The sequence below is a fragment of the Oncorhynchus masou genome, chromosome 15, assembly GCF_036934945.1.
Source record: "Oncorhynchus masou masou isolate Uvic2021 chromosome 15, UVic_Omas_1.1, whole genome shotgun sequence".
In the NCBI taxonomy this organism is placed as follows: Eukaryota; Metazoa; Chordata; class Actinopteri; order Salmoniformes; family Salmonidae; genus Oncorhynchus; species Oncorhynchus masou.
Genome location: NC_088226.1, coordinates 3,052,312 through 3,073,568, shown reverse-complemented (window position 1 = coordinate 3,073,568; position 21,257 = coordinate 3,052,312). Strand labels below are relative to the sequence as shown.

At 46.5% G+C, this 21,257-nt stretch overlaps 1 protein-coding gene across 1 annotated transcript in view; it reads right to left on the bottom strand.

The window, feature by feature from the left end:
* LOC135555341 (SH3 and multiple ankyrin repeat domains protein 1-like) overlaps window positions 1-19,326 on the bottom strand; it is a 148,315-nt gene extending 128,989 nt beyond the window's left edge. The window contains 1 exon segment of the mRNA XM_064987684.1: window positions 19,297-19,326. The gene's annotated coding sequence lies outside the window, so the exon portion shown is untranslated.
* Between the last annotated feature and the right edge of the window lie 1,931 nt (window positions 19,327-21,257).

The following is a 21,257-nucleotide window of genomic DNA, read 5'->3' as shown; positions in this document are numbered from 1 at the left end:
TTTGAACAGATAAGAAAAGACCAGATTAAAAAAAAAAGACTGCATCTGCTTTCAGTTGGTGTCTGCTTTTGAATGAATAAAGACATTCTCAACTGGTATGCAGAGCTATAGTTTCATTTTGTCTGAGACAAGAACAAATACAATTCAGTAATGATTTTCCTAATATCTTAGGTATTTATCACTTATACATCTTCTGACATGTTGGTCTGTGTTGAGACTGGTCGAATCCCATACGACTCCTATACCTTTGCTCGAGTGAATGACTCCCGTCAGGATATCTCCATAGATAGGTTAGAGGTGACTAGTGACAGAAAATTGATGAGGGAAGACAGAGAGCTGAATGACTGAACGACGCTGATTAGATCTGACTCCATTTGTGACACTTGTTTTCTGTTTAAATACATTTTATTAAGTCATACACCTTACCACCAAGCCCACTTTGTAGAATTTTGTAGAATAGCCCTTCGTGCCAAATCGAATCAAATGCTTTTTTTAAAGTCAATAAAGCAAGCAAAGATTTTGCCCTCCTTTTTTGGTGGACGTGTTTATTAATTAGTGTGTGTAAGGTGTATATATGGTCAGTAGTGCGATGGTTAGGGAGAAAGCCAATTTGACATTTACTTGTTACATTTTTTTCTTGAAGAAAGGTTTGAATTCTTGAATTCAAAATGCTACAGAAAATATTTCCCAAGTTACTGTTTACGCAAATTCCCCTGTAATTATTGGGGTCTGATTTGTCTCCACTTTTTTGGATAGGGGAGATGAGCCCCTGGTTCCAGACATCAGGGAAGCAGCCAGAAGTTAAAACCATGTTGAACAATTTAAGCACAACATTTTGCAACTCAGGTGTGCTGTTTTTCAGCATTTCATTTCTGATGTTGTCTAGACCACAAGCTGTCTTTGATTTAATAGATTTTAGATTTTCATGTAGTTCTTGTTGGGTTATTGGGTAATCTAATGGATTTTGGTTGTTTTTAATGACTGATTCAAGGATGTTCAATTTTTCTTTAATTTCTAATTGGTTCTGTTGCAAGTCTTTTTGTGGGATGTTTTTGTATAGATTATCAAAATAAGTTTTCCAAATTCCTACATCTTGTATTGCTAATTCTTGTGGCTTTGTTGTGCTTAAATTGTTCCACATGTCCCGGAACTGATTTTGGTCAATTGCGTTTTCAATTTCATCAAGTATCCTGTTGTTATAATTCAATTTCTTGCGTTTCAGTGTTTGTTTATACTGTTTCAGAGTTTCAAAGTATTCATATCGTAGCTCTGGGTTGTTTTGCTGCTTATGTTTTTTGTTTGACATTTGTCTCAAGTGTTTTCTAATTGTTTTACATTCATTATCAAACCATTTGTCAGAAACATTTTGATTTTTGCTTCTGATGTTGCATTTCTTTGGTTTTCTCAAATTTGCTTTCGATGCTGCTTTTTGGAATATGCAGTTGATGTTTTGAGTAGCTGAATTGACACCATCTGTATTGTTTTGGTACCGTGAGTTATTGAAAAACTGTATAGAGTTCATCATTTCATTTGAGTTCAATGTTTCAATGAATCTCTCTGCACTGTTTGGAGCCCATCTGTATGATTGGTTTATGTTGTAGAGTTTATTGGGCTGTTTTTTTTAATGAATATTGCCGGTTAATTTCTTCAGAAACACGTTGATCTGACTGTGATCTGACAAGGGTGTCTGTGGTCTGACAGTGAATGCACTAATGGAGGAGGGGTCAATGTCAGTGATGGCATAATCGACAACACTTGTCCCAAGAGCTGAGCAGTAAGTAAACTGACCTAAAGAGTCCCCTCTGATTATACCATTAAGCATGTACAGTCCTAAGGCTCGACAGAGATGTACTAACTCCTTCCCATTTTTGTTCAGTATTTGGTCAGGACTGTTTCTATTATTTATAATAGGGCTACTGTATAAGGAGGGGTGTCCAAATATGTGGTGGTTACCTCCCGCATCAGTGTAGTCAGGTTCAGAACCTGTTCTTGCATTGAAATCTCCACAAAGAAGCACTTTACCCTGTGCCTGAAATGTGATGATTTCTGTCTGGAGATTGTCAAAAAACTGATCATCATAATATGATGAATCTGAAGGAGGAGCATAAGCTGCACATATGTATACATCATTGTCACAATAGACTGTACCTTTGTTAAGTTTTAGCCAAATGTGAGTGGTACCTTTTTTCATTTCATCCAGCGCTAAGTCCCGCTTATGCCAAATGATGATTCCACCTGAGTCTCGGCCCCGTTTAACATGTTCATGTTTGATTGACGGTAGTAAACTTTCTCTATAGCCTGAGGGACACTGAGTATCTATGTCTCCACGACACCATGTTTCCAGTAGGATTATGATGTCCTGTCCCTTGATGTTTTTAATCAATTCTGGATTTGTTTGTTTTATAACCAAAATGTGAAGAGTGTAGGCCCTGGATATTCCAAGAGCTGATAATTAATGATCTCATTTATAATAAGTGATATTCACTGGTTTGAGTAAAGTACATCGAAAAAAAACAAATAAAAATAATACTATATATATACATATACACACATATATATATACACATATATATATACACATATATATATATACACACATACACACGCATACACGCATACACGCATACATGCATACATACGTGCATACACACACACATACATACATACACACATACATACATACACACATACATACGTACGTGTGTATATACACATACATATATATACATACACATATACACTCAAACATATACATACATATATATACATACACATATACACACATACACACATATATATATATATATATATATATATATATATACATACATACATACATACATACATACATACATACATACATACATACATACATACATACATACATACATACATACATACATACATACATACATACATACATACATACATACATACATACATACATACATACATACATACACATGCAGATACACATATACACACACACACCCCATCACACAGAATTATTTTTATAATACCAGTGTCAATAAAATTAAGGATAGTTGTAAACAAATAAATAAGAATGGAATAAGACTGCACATAAAATAAGTACAATGCAATCTGCAACCCTGTGTGTGTGTGTGCGCGTGTGTGCCCGTGTCTGAATTAAAGGGACTGTCTCGCTCAGTAGTCTGCATGTTAGTTGCAGTAGTTGGCGCACCTCTCCTATCTCTGATTGTTCTCGGGGTCTTCTACCAGAGGTTACCTCAGCATATGTAGGCTGATGATCTGACTGATACAAGGTGTGGACTGTTCATGTGGTCTACTTCCCTGAAGGTCAGTGTTTTGTCCGACCCTGGAGTAGTGGTCAGAGCTGTGTTGTGATGGGCTGGGTCTAGTAGAGCTGTGTTGTGATGACCTGGGTCTAGTAGAGCTGTGTTGTGATGACCTGGGTCTAGTAGAGCTGTGTTGTGATGGGCTGGGTCTAGTAGAGCTGTGTTGTGATGGGCTGGGTCTAGTAGAGCTGTGTTGTGATGGGACAGGTCTAGTAGAGCTATGTTGTGATGGGCCAGGTCTAGTAGAGCTGTGTTGTGATGGGATGGGTCTAGTCGTGCTGTCCTGAGGCGGGTCTGGTCTGGTAAATATGTGCTGTGTTGGGCCTGGTCTAGTATAGCTGTGCTGTAATAAGCTGTGTCTGGCTCTTTTCTCCTCGGGATGGTTGAGGTACTGTTGTTTCAGAAGGTGGGGCGGGGGACCTTTGTTGCTGGGGTGATGGGTGTGTGGGTCCCTGCCAAGTGTTCCATCTTTTAGGTCCTTGGCAAAGGTTCTGATACTGTCCTGATCAAGATGTACATTATCATATGTGTTGACATGTCAGAGTGGGGTGGTGAGCCGTTCTGACGTTGAGCAGTGAGGCACAGTCCACAGTGATCTGTTGATTTATTTTGTCGATCAACTTTCCTGGGAAGTCTTTTCTTGGTAGGAGGGTGGACACAACTATATTGGTTGTAGGGAACATAGCCTGTGCCCGTTCTGCCACTCTTCTCACTGCCCCAGATACATTTTCACCTTTAGCATGAAGGTCGTTTGTGCCAGTGTGGATGATGATGTTGTCAGGGGTGTCAATCTTGGTCTGACTGAGTAGCTGCATTGCACTCTCAGCTGTAGGACACCAGAACTTATACACCTTGTGTCTAGGGAATAATCTTTCCTGGACCAAGAACTTCCCATTTGAATCAATTAGGATTGCAGTTGTGGGTGATTTTCTGGGTGGCGCAGACTGGGAGGCTGGTAAGTTGACCTGGGCTGGAGCAGACTGAGAGGCTGGTAGGTTGACCTGGGCTGGAGCAGACTGGGAGGCTGGTAAGTTGACCTGGGCTGGAGCAGACTGGGAGGCTGGTAAGTTGACCTGGGCTGGAGCAGACTAGGAGGCTGGTAAGTTGACCTGGGCTGGAGCAGACTAGGAGGCTGGTAAGTTGACCTGGGCTGGATCAGACTGGGAGGCTGGTAAGTTGACCTGGGCTGGAGCAGACTGGGAGGCTGGTAGGTTGACCTGGGCTGGAGCAGACTGGGAGGCTGTCATCAGCCTGTGTGGTGGAGGCCATGCTGGTCTCAGGTTCTGATTGTGTTATGCCAAGCTGGTGGACATGTTCTCTAGATACAGAGGACACAATGTCTCGCTGCCGGTTGAGGGTGTCAATGTACCTCTCTTTTTGTTCTAGCTCCTTTCTTGTTGTGCTCAGATGGTCTCTGAGGTCATCATTTGTCCATTCTGCTTTCTAATTTAGCAATAGATGCTCTGCTCTCCTCCCTGAACTGTTTCATCTCTTCTTTGAGTTTCTGGACAGTGTCCTCCTCTTGAAGCTTGTTCTCTCTGAGTTCTATGACCTCTGCTTCGACTAGAGAGAGGGTGTTGTGGAAACGTTGCATAGCAGGTGTTCTTATTGAAATTGACATGTCCTTGACTCTGTCTGCTGCAGGTGAGGTAGGTAGAGGGACATTGAGGGCTTCCTGCTGGGTCACAGAGACCATTGGGGTCTGCTTTTCTCCATCTCCCTCCTTGACTTTTTCCTCAGTTTCTGAGATGATTTCAGCGTCTGCTTTTAGGGTAGCAAACCTATTCTCAAAAGCCTGGAGGCTTGAATCATTGCCTTGTATCAATACAGTTCCATTATTATATAAGTTTACTGTTTGATATGTGTTCCTCTGGTCAGCTTCTTCAAAAATGCTGATCTGACATCCTTGGCTGATGCCCCTCTTTTTTGAGAAAGGAAAATGTTTACAAATAACCTTTTTCCATATGTTCCCTCGATTGGTATTAAAAATTAAATTTGCTCTTGTTTTGTAACTGGTAAGATCTGCAAACATTCATGGTTCTGTCCCATCAACAAACCTTTGAAACTTGTCTTAGCTTTCTCTGTTTGGATGTCTGGTGGGTAAACAATTTCCATAGCAACGCTGGTGATGTTTGCTACAATGTTGCAATAGAAGCAATGTTTCTTGTATTATGGTCTCTTGTTTCTTTAGAGGACTGTTTCACTTTGTTGTCCTTTTTCTTTTCCTTTTTCTTCTGTCCTTATTTTGTCTTTCTTTCTTCTGTTCTTTTTGTTATTATTTTGATAGCTAGCTGGCTTCTTCCAGGAGAGTCCCTAGCAACTGCTTAGCAACAGGTAAACAATTCAGCTAGCAATTCAGCTAGCTAAGATAACTGTACAATTTTATGACAAAAAGTTACTTTTTCAAAAGCCTGTCTTTTTGGTTTGTTGCTTGTTTTGTCTTCTATTGAGTCTTGCGGTTTTCATTTGATTTTTTCGAAGTACTTCACTCTAAAAAACCATTTAAATCTCAATATATACAGGAGCTCATTTTTCAGCAGCTGCTCAATTTGGAACTTTGGAACTTCTTCTCTCTCTCTCTCTTTCTCTCTCTCTCTCTCTCTGTCTCTCTCTCTGTCTCTCTCTCTTTCTCTCTCTTTCTCTCTGTCTCTCTTTCTCTCTCTCTCTCTTTCTCTCTCTCTCTCTTTCTCTCTCTCTCTCTTTCTCTCTCTCTCTTTCTCTCTCTCTCTCTGTCTCTCTCTCAATTAAATTAAATTCAATTCAAGGGCTTTATTGGCATGGGAAACATGAGGTAGATAATATATAAAGTGAAATAAAAAATCAAAATTAACAGTAAACATTACACATACAGAAGTTTCAAAACAATAAAGACATTACAAATGTCATATTATATATATACAGTGTTTTAACAATGTACAAATGGTTAAAGGACACAAGATAAAATAAATAAGCATAAATATGGGTTGTATTTACAATGGTGTGTGTTCTACACTGGTTGCCCTTTTCTCGTGGCAACAGGTCACAAATCTTGCTGCTGTGATGGCACACTGTGGAATTTCACAGAGTTTATCAAAATTGGATTTGTTTTTCGAATTCTTTGTGGATCTGTGTAATCTGAGGGAAATATGTCTCTCTAATATGGTCACACATTGGGCAGGAGGTTAGGAAGTGCAGCTCAGGGCAGTGAGCACATAGCCTATCTTCTCTTGAGAGCCATGTCTGCCTACGGCGGCCTTTCTCAATAGCAAGGCTATGCTCGCTGAGTCTGTACATAGTCAAAGCTTTCCTTAATTTTGGGTCAGTCACAGTGGTCAGGTATTCTGCCGCTGTGTACTCTCTGTGTATGGCCAAATAGCATTCTAGTTTGCTCTGTTTTTTTGTTAATTCTTTCCAATATGTCAAGTAATTATCTTTTTGTTTTCTCATGATTTGGTTGGGTCTAATTGTGCTGCTGTCCTGGGGCTCTGTAGGGTGTGTTTGTGTTTGTGAACAGAGTTGTCTCTGTCTCTTTCTCTGTCTCTCTCTCTCTGTCTCTCTCTCTGCACATACATTTTTCTCTTTGTTGAATTATGCCTGCAAACTGTCCCAAATCAGCACAGTAGTTCTGAAAATGGAGCGGGTGTGGGGTATATGTGTTGAAATACACAGCATATGACATCATATAACCATATTATGGCTTATATGATGGGTATGCAATGTGTGTGTTTGTCTACTTTTCTGAAGAAAACTTTCAAAATAGGAAACCTTCAGCAGCAAGGAGAAGTAAGACTCATGTGCATGTGTGTTCAGTCTGTGCCTCCTATGAGCACTCTGCCAGGCAGCTTCGTCCTCAGCTGTTAGATCTGTGCGCTGGTCCTACGGCAGAGAAGCCGAGTGGTTAGAGCGTTGGACCAGTAACCAGAAGGTTGCAAGTTCAAACTCCCGAGCTGACAAGGTGCAAACCTGCCCCTGAACAAGCAGTTAACCCACTGTTCCTAGGCTGTCATTGAAAATAAGAATTTGTTCTTAACTGACTTGCCTAGTTAAATAAAGTTAAAATAAAAAAATAATACTAAAACATTCCTGGTACACTTAACGCCTGCATGTGGAGAGGATATCTCATACATCAACTCTTAATCATACTGCCACAGCACAGCGCCTCCACTGTTACTATAAATAATACCTATAAATACTGCCACAGCACAGCTCCACCATTGTTACTATACATACTGCCACAGCACAGCCCCTCCACTGTTACTATAAATACTGCCACAGCACAGCCCCTCCACCCTTACTATAAATACTGCCACAGCACAGCTCCCACCATTGTTACTATAAATACTGCCACAACACAGCCACTCCACTGTTATTATAAATACTGCCACAGCACAGCCCCTCCGCTGTTACTATAAATACTGCCACAGAACAGCCCCTCCACTGTTACTATAAATACTGCCACAGCACAGCCCCTCCACACTTACTATAAATACTGCCACAGCACAGCCCCCCCAATGTTACTATAAATACTGCCACAGAACAGCCCCTCCACTGTTACTATAAATACTGCCACAGCACAGCCCCTCCACTGTTACTATAAATACTGCCATAGCACAGCCCCTCCACTGTTTACTATAAATACTGCCACAGCACAGTCCTTCCACTGTTACTATAAATACTGACACAGCACAGCCCCTCCACTGTTTACTATAAATACTGCCACAGCACAGCTCCACCATTGTTACTATAAATACTGCCACAGCACAGCCCATCCACTGTTACTATAAATACTGCCACAGCACCCCCTCCACTGTTACTATAAATACTGCCACAGCACAGCTCCCACCACTTAAATTACTATAAATACTGCCACAGCACAGCCACTCCACTGTTACTATAAATACTGCCACAGCACAGCCCCTCCACTGTTACTATAAATACTGCCACAGCACAGCCCCTCCACTGTTACTATAAATACTGCCACAGCATAGCCCCTCCAATGTTACTATAAATACTGCCACAGCATAAATACAGCCCAGCTCCCACCATGTTACTATAAATACTGCCACAGCACAGCCCCACCACTGTTACTATAAATACTGCCACAGCACAGCCCCTCCACTGTTACTATAAATACTGCCACAGCACAGCCCCTCCACTGTTACTATAAATACTGCCACAGCACAGCCCCACCACTGTTACTATAAATACTGCCACAGAACAGCCCCTCCACTGTTACTATAAATACTGCCACAGAACAGCCCCAACACTGTTACTATAAATACTGCCACAGCACAGCCCCTCCACTGTTACTATAAATACTGCCACAGCACAGCCCCTCCACTGTTACTATAAATACTGCCACAGCACAGCCCCTCCACTGTTACTATAAATACTCCCACAGCACAGCTCCACCACTGTTACTATAAATACTGCCACAGCACAGCCCCTCCACTGTTACTATAAATACTGCCACAGCACAGCCCCTCCACTGTTACTATAAATACTGCCACAGCACAGCCCCTCCACTGTTACTATAAATACTGCCACAGAACAGCCCCGACACTGTTACTATAAATACTGCCACAGCACAGCCCCTCCACTGTTACTATAAATACTGCCACAGCACAGCCCCTCCACTGTTACTATAAATACTGCCACAGCACAGACCCTCCACTGTTACTATAAATACTCCCACAGCACAGCTCCACCACTGTTACTATAAATACTGCCACAGAACAGCCCCTCCACTGTTACTATAAATACTGCCACAGAACAGCCCCTCCACTGTTACTATAAATACTGCCACAGAACAGCCCCGACACTGTTACTATAAATACTGCCACAGCACAGCCCCTCCACTGTTACTATAAATACTCCCACAGCACAGCCCCGACACTGTTACTATAAATACTGCCACAGCACAGCCCCTCCACTGTTACTATAAATACTCCCACAGCACAGCTCCACCACTGTTACTATACATACTGCCACAGAACAGCCCCGACACTGTTACTATAAATACTGCCACAGCACAGCCCCTCCACTGTTACTATAAATACTGCCACAGCACAGCTCCACCACTGTTACTATAAATACTGCCACAGCACAGCCCCTCCACTGTTACTATAAATACTGCCACAGCACAGCCCCTCCACTGTTACTATAAATACTGCCACAGCCCCTCCAATGTTACTATAAATACTGCCACAGCACAGCCCCTCCACTGTTACTATAAATACTGCCACAGCACAGCCCCTCCACTGTTACTATAAATACTGCCACAGCACAGCCCCTCCACTGTTACTATAAATACTGCCACAGCACAGCCCCTCCACTGTTACTATAAATACTGCCACAGCACAGCCCCTCCACTGTTACTATAAATACTGCCACAGCACAGCCCCTCCACTGTTACTATAAATACTGCCACAGCACAGCCCCTCCACTGTTACTATAAATACTGCCACAGCACAGCCCCTCCACTGTTACTATAAATACTGCCACAGCACAGCCCCTCCACTGTTACTATAAATACTGCCACAGCACAGCCCCTCCACTGTTACTATAAATACTGCCACAGCACAGCCCCTCCACTGTTACTATACATACTGCCACAGCACAGCCCCTCCACTGTTACTATAAATACTCCCACAGCACAGCCCCTCCAATGTTACTATAAATACTGCCACAGCACAGCCCCTCCACTGTTACTATAAATACTGCCACAGCACAGCCCCTCCATTGTTACTATAAATACTGCCAGCAGCACGTCTATTATTAATACACAATGCCGCCCCAACCAACCCAACCCACACACCACAAATTCATCATCACTGCTAAACTTTATAATCCTCCGCCACAACTAGTTCTTAACCCAAGGCCGCACACACACACACAGTCACACACAGCCACGGTCACACACACTGACACTAGCAGCTCCAAGGACAAGAGTTCCCTGATGATGAGGCGGTGGGAAAGCCAATAGATTTAATGACTAACTAAATGATGACGTAATTTCCTCAACTGAACATATGTCAGTCAGGAAGCTCCACTCTAAGGTCTGACAGAAGTTCTAGCATGGCGTGACAATGCTGACCTGTCGGTTCATCGCTGTAAAGTGTAAGTGCTGACACACACAGAGTGTACTGACTGTATGGGAAGTAGCCTAGTAGCATCGCTAGCTCCACCACAGACCTCTATCAACTTACCTGGTCAAATAAGAGTACGCATTAAACAGGAAGAATCAAGCTGTCCTCATTGTAATGATCCATCGGGGCTGCTGATCCTGCTGTTACTGCTCTTTACGGTCCTCCGCCCCCCTGCCTTAGGCTGTGATCACTGTCCCGGGCTGGGCCAGCTTCTCCACCAAGCATCTGCTTCTATAAATAGCTCCACTTTGATGATGCAGTGGTGACTGCTGGGAAAACTCGCATCGCGCTCTTTCCCACCCTGCCTCCCAATGGCACAATTAGCACTAATAAACTCCCAGCCAATCCTGGCTGCATGGGAGACTCTGGCCAATGCCTCCCTCTAATTGCTATGAATGGGATCATTGCAATGCACCAGACGTGTGGCTGAGATGAGTAGTTATAACTGCACCACGAGGAGAGAGAGAGAGAGAGAGAGAGAGAGAGAGAGAGAGAGAGAGAGAGAGAGAGAGAGAGAGAGAGAGAGAGGGAGCGATGCAGGCAGCAGATGAGGGGTTCCCCAGGGAGAAACAGGCTGGTTTAGCTTGGCCCTACACTGGAAGTGACACAGACACGGGTGTGAACCAACTAAACCTATGTCCACTCTTCCATTAACAGAGTGGCAGAAGACAAACACCATGGTGTTATTTCTGAACATAACCACCCCAGTGCTAGAGAGACAGTAGTACTCATGGGTCATTTATCTTTGTGTCCGTCCCCTCTCGCATTTCCCGAATAATACATTTTCTCTGTGAACAGGCGGCAATTGTCTGCAGCTAAATCTGGCTTGAGTAAGGTGTGCTGGTCTGTGTGCTCAGTGATGACAGCTTTTGGCCTGAAAACATCTAGTCTTTCAGGTATCTGACATTTTCACTCTCTCAATGACTTCTCAAGTTGAAGTGTATTAAACACCCCACCACTGGACCTGAGAAAAAGACCAGGAAAATATCACTGGGAAGGCCAGGGTAAGGGTAGAGAAAGACAAGGCTGGTTCAGAGGCAGCATACAGGACTGGAGACAGGGTAGGAGAGGCACCTCAGGACTGGAGGCAGAGTAGGAGAGGCACCTCAGGACAGGAGACAGAGTAGGAGAGGCACCTCAGGACTGGAGGCAGAGTAGGAGAGGCACCTCAGGACTGGAGACAGAGTAGGAGAGGCACCCCAGGACTGGAGGCAGAGTAGGAGAGGCACCTCAGGACAGGAGACAGGGTAGGATAGGCACCTCAGGACTGGAGGCAGAGTAGGAGAGGCACCTCAGGACTGGAGGCAGAGTAGGAGAGGCACCTCAGGACAGGAGACAGGGTAGGATAGGCACCTCAGGACTGGAGGCAGAGTAGGAGAGGCACCTCAGGACAGGAGACAGAGTAGGAGAGGCACATCAAGACAGGAGACAGGGTAGGAGAGGCACCTCAGGACTGGAGGCAGAGTAGGAGAGGCACCTCAGGACTGGAGACAGAGTAGGATAGGCACCTCAGGACAGGAGACAGGGTAGGAGAGGCACCTCAGGACAGGAGAAAGGGTAGGAGAGGCACCCCAGGACTGGCGACAGGGTAGGATAGGCACCTCAGGACTGGAGACAGAGTAGGAGAGGCACCTCAGGACTGGAGACAGAGTAGGAGAGGCACCTCAGGACTGGAGACAGAGTAGGAGAGGCACCTCAGGACTGGAGACAGAGTAGGAGAGGCACCTCAGGACTGGAGACAGTGTAGGAGAGGCACCTCAGGACAGGAGACAGAGTAGGATAGGCACCTCAGGACTGGAGGCAGTGTAGGAGAGGCACCTCAGGACTGGAGACAGAGTAGGAGAGGCACCTCAAGACAGGAGACAGAGTAGGAGAGGCACCTCAGGACAGGAGACAGAGTAGGAGAGGCACCTCAGGACTGGAGACAGGGTAGGATAGGCACCTCAAGACAGGAGACAGAGTAGGAGAGGCACCTCAAGACAGGAGACAGAGTAGGATAGGCACCTCAAGACAGGAGACAGAGTAGGAGAGGCACCTCAGGACTGGAGACAGGGTAGGAGAGGCACCTCAGGACTGGAGACAGAGTAGGATAGGCACCTCAAGACAGGAGACAGAGTAGGAGAGGCACCTCAGGACTGGAGGCAGTGTAGGAGAGGCACCTCAAGACAGGAGACAGAGTAGGATAGGCACCTCAGGACTGGAGACAGGGTAGAAGAGGCACCTCAGGACTGGAGACAGGGTAGGAGAGGCACCTCAGGACTGGAGACAGAGTAGGATAGGCACCTCAGGACAGGAGACAGAGTAGGAGAGGCACCTCAGGACTGGAGACAGAGTAGGAGAGGCACCTCAGGACTGGAGACAGAGTAGGAGAGGCACCTCAGGACAGGAGACAGAGTAGGAGAGGCACCTCAGGACAGGAGACAGAGTAGGATAGGCACCTCAGGACAGGAGACAGAGTAGGAGAGGCACCTCAAGACAGGAGACAGAGTAGGATAGGCACCTCAGGACAGGAGACAGAGTAGGAGAGGCACCTCAGGACTGGAGACAGAGTAGGAGAGGCACCTCAGGACTGGAGACAGGGTAGGATAGGCACCTCAGGACTGGAGACAGAGTAGGATAGGCACCTCAGGACAGGAGACAGAGTAGGATAGGCACCTCAGGACTGGAGACAGAGTAGGAGAGGCACCTCAAGACAGGAGACAGAGTAGGATAGGCACCTCAGGACAGGAGACAGAGTAGGAGAGGCACCTCAGGACTGGAGACAGAGTAGGAGAGGCACCTCAGGACTGGAGACAGGTAGGATAGGCACCTCAGGACTGGAGACAGAGTAGGGACTGGAGACAGCACACCTCTCAGGACTGGAGACAGGGTAGGATAGGAACCTCAGGACAGGAGACAGAGTAGGATAGGCACCTCAGGACAGGAGACAGGGTAGGAGAGGCACCTCAGGACTGGAGACAGAGTAGGAGAGGCACCTCAGGACTGGAGACAGAGTAGGATAGGCACCTCAGGACAGGAGACAGGGTAGGAGAGGCACCTCAGGACTGGAGACAGAGTAGGAGAGGCACCTCAGGACAGGAGACAGGGTAGGAGAGGCACCTCAGGACTGGAGACAGGCACCTCAGGACTGGAGACAGAGTAGAAGAGGCACCTCAGGACAGGAGACAGGGTAGGATAGGCACCTCAGGACTGGAGACAGAGTAGGAGAGGCACCTCAGGACTGGAGACAGGGAGGCAGAGTAGGAGAGGCACCTCAGGACAGGAGACAGGGTAGGATAGGCACCTCAGGACTGGAGACAGGGTAGGATAGGCACCTCAGGACAGGAGACAGAGTAGGATAGGCACCTCAGGACTGGAGGCAGGGAGGCAGAGTAGGAGAGGCACCTCAGGACTGGAGGCAGGGAGGCAGAGTAGGAGAGGCACCTCAGGACTGGAGGCAGGGAGGCAGAGTAGGAGAGGCACCTCAGGACTGGAGGCAGGGAGGCAGAGTAGGAGAGGCACCTCAGGACTGGAGGCAGGGAGGCAGAGTAGGAGAGGCACCTCAGGACAGGAGACAGGGTAGGAGAGGCACCTCAGGACTGGAGGCAGGGAGGCAGAGTAGGAGAGGCACCTCAGGACTGGAGGCAGGGAGGCAGAGTAGGAGAGGCACCTCAGGACTGGAGGCAGGGCAGGACAGGCTCAGCGCCAGGCTGGTGGGTAAGGGTTTACCTTGGGAGCTGGATGGTAGCCAAAGGGACTCCAGTGGGACCAACAACTGATGCAGAGATGGCAATCAATAGACTGATGAATTCACTGAGTAACCAAGCAGCTAATGGACATGGCTTTCATGTCTATTTCTGTTTTCCATGAAGGCAGTGGAGGTCCTGTAGAGGCTTCTGATGAGCCACTGTTTTTCTGAGTCACTGACTTAATATTCAGTCTGCGTTGGCAGGGAAATACCAGTCATTGAACTCTGTTCTGAAATGTGTCAGACTTGACACAGCAGCAACACATGGTTAACACATCCACTGAGGATTATACCTCTTTACATGGATTAAAGATGCCAGATGTTTCAATATCTCTCAAAAATGTGTTTGAATGTAATTTTGCTTATGTAACGTTTACATTCACTCTCTACAGGCATCTGCTTACCTGCCTTGAACAATGAGGTTTTGAGTTACCTTACTGTAGTCCATGTTGTTTCGACAGATCAATGCAGGTAATGCTCTTTCAGATGTCTTTTCGAGGAGAAACATGATGCTTACTACATCTGGTCTTCCTTTCCTTCATCTCTGTTCTGTCTGTCCCTCCTTTCATGGCCTCTCACACTCAATAAGATATTGTTCTGTGTTGCCCTCCTGCCTCTCTCTCCTCCTGGTGTGTTTGATCAAGTGCAGAGAATGCAGGAGGACTTCCTCTTCAGTATTTGCTATGTTGCTCTGGGGGGATAGTTCATAACTCCAGATTTAGCCCACTCGTTTACTCTCTCTCTCTCTTCCTCTCTTCTCCTCCTGCCCGCGGTAAACGACTGATCTGGGACAGACGGCCTCCCTTGTGCTCTGTCCTACTTCAGTATCGTCCTTTCTCTCTTCCTCTCTTGCTCTCTCTCTTCCTGATTCCTGATACCTCCTCTCTCTCTTCCTGATTCCTGATACCTCCTCTCTCTCCTCCTGATTCCTGATACCTCCTCTCTCTCCTCCTGATTCCTGATACCTCCTCTCTCTCTTCCTGATTCCTGATACCTCCTCTCTCTCTTCCTGATTCCTGATACCTCCTCTCTCTCTTCCTGATTCCTGATACCTCCTCTCTCTCCTGATTCCTGATACCTCCTCTCTCTCTTCCTGATTCCTGATACCTCCTCTCTCTCTTCCTGATTCCTGATACCTCCTCTCTCTCTTCCTGATTCCTGATACTTCTCTCTCCTCCTGATTCCTGATACTTCTCTCTCTCTCCTGATTCCTGATACCTCCTCTCTCTCCTCCTGATTCCTGATACTCCTCTCTCTCCTTCCTGATTCCTGATACCTCCTCTCTTCCTGATTCCTGATACTTCTCTCTCCTCCTGATTCCTGATACTTCTCTCTCTTCCTGATTCCTGATACCTCCTCTCTCTCCTCCTGATTCCTGATACCACTCTCTCTTCCTGATTCCTGATACCTCCTCTCTCTCTTCCTGATTCCTGATACCTCCTCTCTCTCTTCCTGATTCCTGATACTTCTCTCTCCTCCTGATTCCTGATACTTCTCTCTCTTCCTGATTCCTGATACCTCCTCTCTCTCCTCCTGATTCCTGATACCACTCTCTCTTCCTGATTCCTGATACCTCCTCTCTCTCCTCCTGATTCCTCCTCTCTCTATCTTCCTGATTCCTGATACCTCCTCTCTCTCTCCTCCTGATTCCTGATACCTCCTCTCTCTCCCCCTGATTCCTGATACCTCCTCTCTTCCTGATTCCTGATACCTCCTCTCTCTCCTCCTGATTCCTGATACCTCCTCTCTCTCCTCCTGATTCCTCCTCTCTCTATCTTCCTGATACCTCCTCTCTCTCCTCCTGATTCCTGATACCTCCTCTCTCTCCTCCTGATTCCTGATACTGATACCCTGATACCTCCTCTCTCTCTCTTCCTGATTCCTGATACCTCCTCTCTCTCCTCCTGATTCCTGATACCTCCTCTCTCTCCTCCTGATTCCTGATACCACTCAGCAACACTGACACACAGTCAGCAGGGAGCAGCACCAACACTGGGCTCTACGTCAGGAACACTGACACACAGTCAGCAACACACCAACACTGACAGCAACACAGACACACAGTCAGCAGGGAGCAGCACCAACACTGGGCTCTACGTCAGCAACACAGACACACAGTCAGCAGGGAGCAGCACCAACACTGGGCTCTACGTCAGCAACACTGAAGAAATGCTTGGGAACTTTGACGACTAAGTATTTGGGCTGGATGTGTCATCACATGCATAATGTATGAACATAATTACTGTACGAAATGCCTCGTTTGAAAGCAACAGTTTAACTGGAAGCAGTGCTGTGCCATTTCCCCTACGTGGGCCGGCCCCCTAGCAATTCCAGTTCAACCACCGAGCTTCAGCCCCTCGCCGTATGAGTGACAGCTAGCAAAATGCACATGATGCACCCACAGCAGAGAGAGAGAGAGCTATGACATGGTGCACATATCTGCACATATGTGATGTCGTACGCAATTTTAGGGGACCACTTTTTGCTGGTGAGTGCGACTTTCAGAACGACTGGCTAAAGAGTTTACAAAAGTACAGGAGTACCCTTTAACATTTCCATGTTAGTCATTTAGCAGATGCCCGTATCCAGAGCGACTTACAGGAGTAATTAGGTTTAAGTGACTTGCTAAAGGGCACATTGACTGATTTTTCTCCTCGTCACCTCGGGGATTTGAACCAGTGACCTTTCGGTTACTGGCCCAACATTCTTCACTGCTAGGCTACCCAGCAATACATCCTCCTATCAAACACACACTCAGAAATACACACACATACTGTACAGTAGTGGGAGTGGAGAGAGAAAGGCAGAGGAGATGTTTCTACATGTTGGGCAAAGGAATGTCAGTGTCATTCCAGTTTTGTCATTTGTCAATCGCTCTCACCATTGAGGCTAATTTTAGATCTCCCTTTGTGTGCCTCTGTCTGATTATCCACTTTGTCATCCTCTCATCTCTCCCGCCACCCGCCCGCAGCTAATGTGCACATATAAAACACCAACCAAGAGAGTGTGTGTGTGTGTGTGTGTGTGTGTGTGTGTGTGTGTGTGTGTGTGTGTGTGTGTGTGTGTGTGTGTGTGTGTGTGTGTGTGTGTGTGTGTGTGTGTGTGTGTGTGTGTGTGTGTGTGTGTGTGTGCCTGCGCATGGCATCTGTTTCCAAATATCCTCCCTAAATCTGGTCCCTATCAATAGTTGAATCAACAGTGTAACTTTCTCTTCTGCTTTATGAGGTACAGGCTCCCTCCCTCCCTTTATGAGGTACAGGCTCCCTCCCTCCCTTTATGAGGTACAGGCTCCCTCCCTCCCTTTATGAGGTAGAGGCTCCCTCCCTCCCTTTATGAGGTACAGGCTCCCTCCCTCCCTTTATGAGGTACAGGCTCCCTCCCTCCCTTTATGAGGTACAGGCTCCCTCCCTCCCTTTATGAGGTACAGGCTCCCTCCCTCCCTTTATGAGGTACAGGCTCCCTCCCTCCCTTTATGAGGTACAGGCTCCCTCCCTCCCATTATGAGGTACAGGCTCCCTCCCTTTCTCTCAGCCTCTTGCTGCATCATCAAGGCTTGTGTGTAATTAAATGTTTAATACAATGACCCATCAACACCCAGTGATCAGTGTTTCCTCCAATGGCTGATATGATGGAGGAAGAACATCAGACAAAGACATCTATAGAAAGACTAAGATAATGACAGGGACAGAGCAGACCAACCGTGTGCTTCCATCTGAAGAAGGTCCTTATAATACAACCTCATAATAATCCTTATAATAACACAGCCTTATAATAACACAGTCTTATAATAATACAGCCTTATAATAACACAGTCTTATAATAATACAGCCTTATAATAACACAGCCTTATAATAATACAGCCTTATAATAACACAGCCTTATAATAACACAGCCTTATAATAACACAGTCTTATAATAATACAGCCTTATAATAACACAGCCTTATAATAACACAGTCTTATAATAATACAGCCTTATAATAACACAGCCTTATAATAACACAGTCTTATAATAATACAGCCTTATAATAACACAGCCTTATAATATCTCACTACGTCACACTTCTTCCATATTCAGCTCTACAAACCCCTCACACAAGGACCCAGGTAAACCACCTGTGTGTGTGTGTGTGTGTGTGAGAGTGGGGGGGGGGGGGGGGTGGTATATGCAGGTTCATTCAAATGAAAGTAGATATATACAGTGTATATATACAGTAAGTGTTTGAAGTCACAGGTGCAAACGCCTTTGGATGCACAGCAAAGTGGACAATAGTGTGTGTGCATATGGATGGATGGATGTATCTGAATGTCTACGTGCATGTTGGAATACATGGACAGGTGTCTCTGTGTGGCAGATCATACGTGGTAGTTCTACCTATGCAGTGTTCCCCTGGCATCATGACATCATGACTGCCACTGTGTGATTGACTATGTTGTTTCAAATGGTTGTGTCTTCTGAAGTGAGTACCAATCACATTCACCAGCTGCCTTGACTGTGCAGCAGTCCATCACCGTCCCTGCATAGGTACAACAGCCTTCAGTAGACTAATGCATGCCAATGGATGTGGGTGGGTGTGTAAATAACACCTCGCTGATGCCTTGTACTGAACACCACTTCCAGTAGGACTGCCTACACAAATTGCCATCTCAAGCCAATCCTACCTTCGAGTCGTTCACTGAACAACATCTAGAAAAGGTCCCACTTTCTCTTTCCGTCCCTTTTTCCATCCGAGAATGTGTGATATATGTACTGCTATCAGAGAGTATTCTGCTGCCAAAATGTCAATGTTGCCCAACTCTCCCTTGTGTCTTCTGCCTTTTCACCACCTCCTTTATCTCTCTGTCATCTTGTTCTGTCATTTATCTTCTCTCTGCACAGTATTTGCCTGTGTTTCTTCCTCTACAGTCACAGTATTGATGTGACTCTCCGTCAAACCCACGTGACCAATGAATTAGACACATCAACATCAACGCTGTAACTTGAATAAACAACCCGCAACCGCAACTCCCTCTAACCCTCTCCATTCTTTCCTGAGACAATCCCTGCTCTCGTCTGCTTGCCTTGCAATATTCCCCCATGCACCTCTCTCAGTCTCCCTCGGATGCAGAAAAAGCGCTTCACTTACTGTTCTTCTTATGTTGCACTTGATTCACAGATCCCTCCTTTGGAAATGGAGAGTGACAGAAGTGGTGGAGGGAGGGAGGGGGGATCCACACAGAGAAATAGGGAGAGAGGAGGCAGCGCAAAATAAAAATAAAAAAAGGAATGGGAGAAGTGGAAAAATCACCGCTGATAGTGAGGCCTAAGAAAATCACATTTTACGTGGTGTTCGGTGTCTGGTGTCCGGTGTCTGTGTGTGCTGTGGGGCGATGCATATTCTCCATGTCGGTCTTCTAGAGCCATGCAGCACAACCCAGTAGTAACACTTCTATTTCCTCAGTCCCTCTCCCTCTCTCTCTCTCTCTTCCCCTCTGGCACATTCAAACAGCCCAATCTCTCTCTTACTTTCATCTGGTTGGTTTATTTCCCTCTATCCCCCTCCCATACCTATGTCTCTCTCGCTTTCTAGCGCTCTCGCCCCTCCCCCTCATCCTCTCCTCCCAGTCTCCCTCTCTCGCCTACACCAGCACCCAGATACAGGGCACACCCCTCCCTCTCTCTCTCTCTCTTCCCTCAACTCCCATTCTCGCTCTCTCTCCCTCTCTTTGATGTTTTGAAGAGTTCTTCACTCTTAGTTGGGAATAAATAAAAAAATTGACAGAACTGAAGACACTACAGAACACAGACAGTGGGAACCACCCAGCACCACAGACTTCACAGGGAAACAGACCCAAACTGTCAAATTAACATGTCACACAATATCGACGGCACAAATACAATGATAATAAAATTATCCAATTATTTTCATCATCTCAATGATTGTTTTTCCTAATCAAATGATCCCAACAGACACAGTCTGAGCAGATGCAGCAGGACTGCCGAGCGAGACACATAATGAAATATAAATTAAGAATGAAAAGGATGTGTATAAGAGGATAAGGGGGGCCACTGCAGCAATGCTGATTTCAATACACAGAGATAGTGGGGAGAGACTGTATGTGTGTGTGTGGGGAGGGGTAACAGTGGGGAGAGACTGTATGTGTGTGTGGGGAGAGGTAACAGTGGGGAGAGACTGTATGTGTGTGTGGGGAGGGGTAACAGTGGGGAGAGACTGTATGTGTGTGTGGGGAGAGGTGTAACAGTGGGGAGACTGTATGTGTGTGGGGAGGGGGGGGGAGAGACAGTGGGGAGAGTGTGTGTGTGTGTGGGGGGAGGGGTAACAGTGGGGAGAGACTGTATGTGTGTGTGGGGGGGGGAGTGGGGAGAACTGTAGTGTGTGTGGGGAGGGGTAACAGTGGGGAGAGACTGTATGTGTGTGGGGAGGGGTAACAGTGGGGAGAGACTGTATGTGTGTGTGGGGGAGGGGTAACAGTGGGGAGAGACTGTATGTGTGTGTGGGGGGGGGTAACAGTGGGGAGAGACTGTATGTGTGTGTGGGGGGGGGGTAACAGTGGGGAGAGACTGTATGTGTGTGTATGGGGAGGGGTGGGGGAGGGGGGGGGGTAACAGTAAGAGACTGTATGTGGGGAGAGACTGTATGTGTGTGTGGGGAGGGGTAACAGGGGGAGGACTGTATGTGTGTGTGGGGAGGGGTAACAGTGGGGAACAGTGGGGAGACTGACTGTGTATGTGTGTGGGGGAGGGGTAACAGTGGGGGAGAGAGACTGTATGTGTGTGTGGGGAGGGGTAACAGTGGGGAGAGACTGTATGTGTGTGGGGAGTGGGGGTAACAGTGGGGAGAGACTGTATGTGTGTGGGGGGGTGGTAACAGTGGGGAGAGACTGTATGTGTGTGTGGGGAGGGGGGGGGAGGTAAACAGTGGGGAGAGACTGTCTGTGTGTGTGGGGAGGGGTGTGTGGGGGGGAGGGAGGGGTAACAGTGTGGGAGAGACTGTATGTGTGGGGGGGGGAGGGGTAACAGTGGGGAGAGACTGTATGTGTGTGTGGGGAGGGTTAACAGTGGGGAGAGACTGTATGTGTGTGTGGG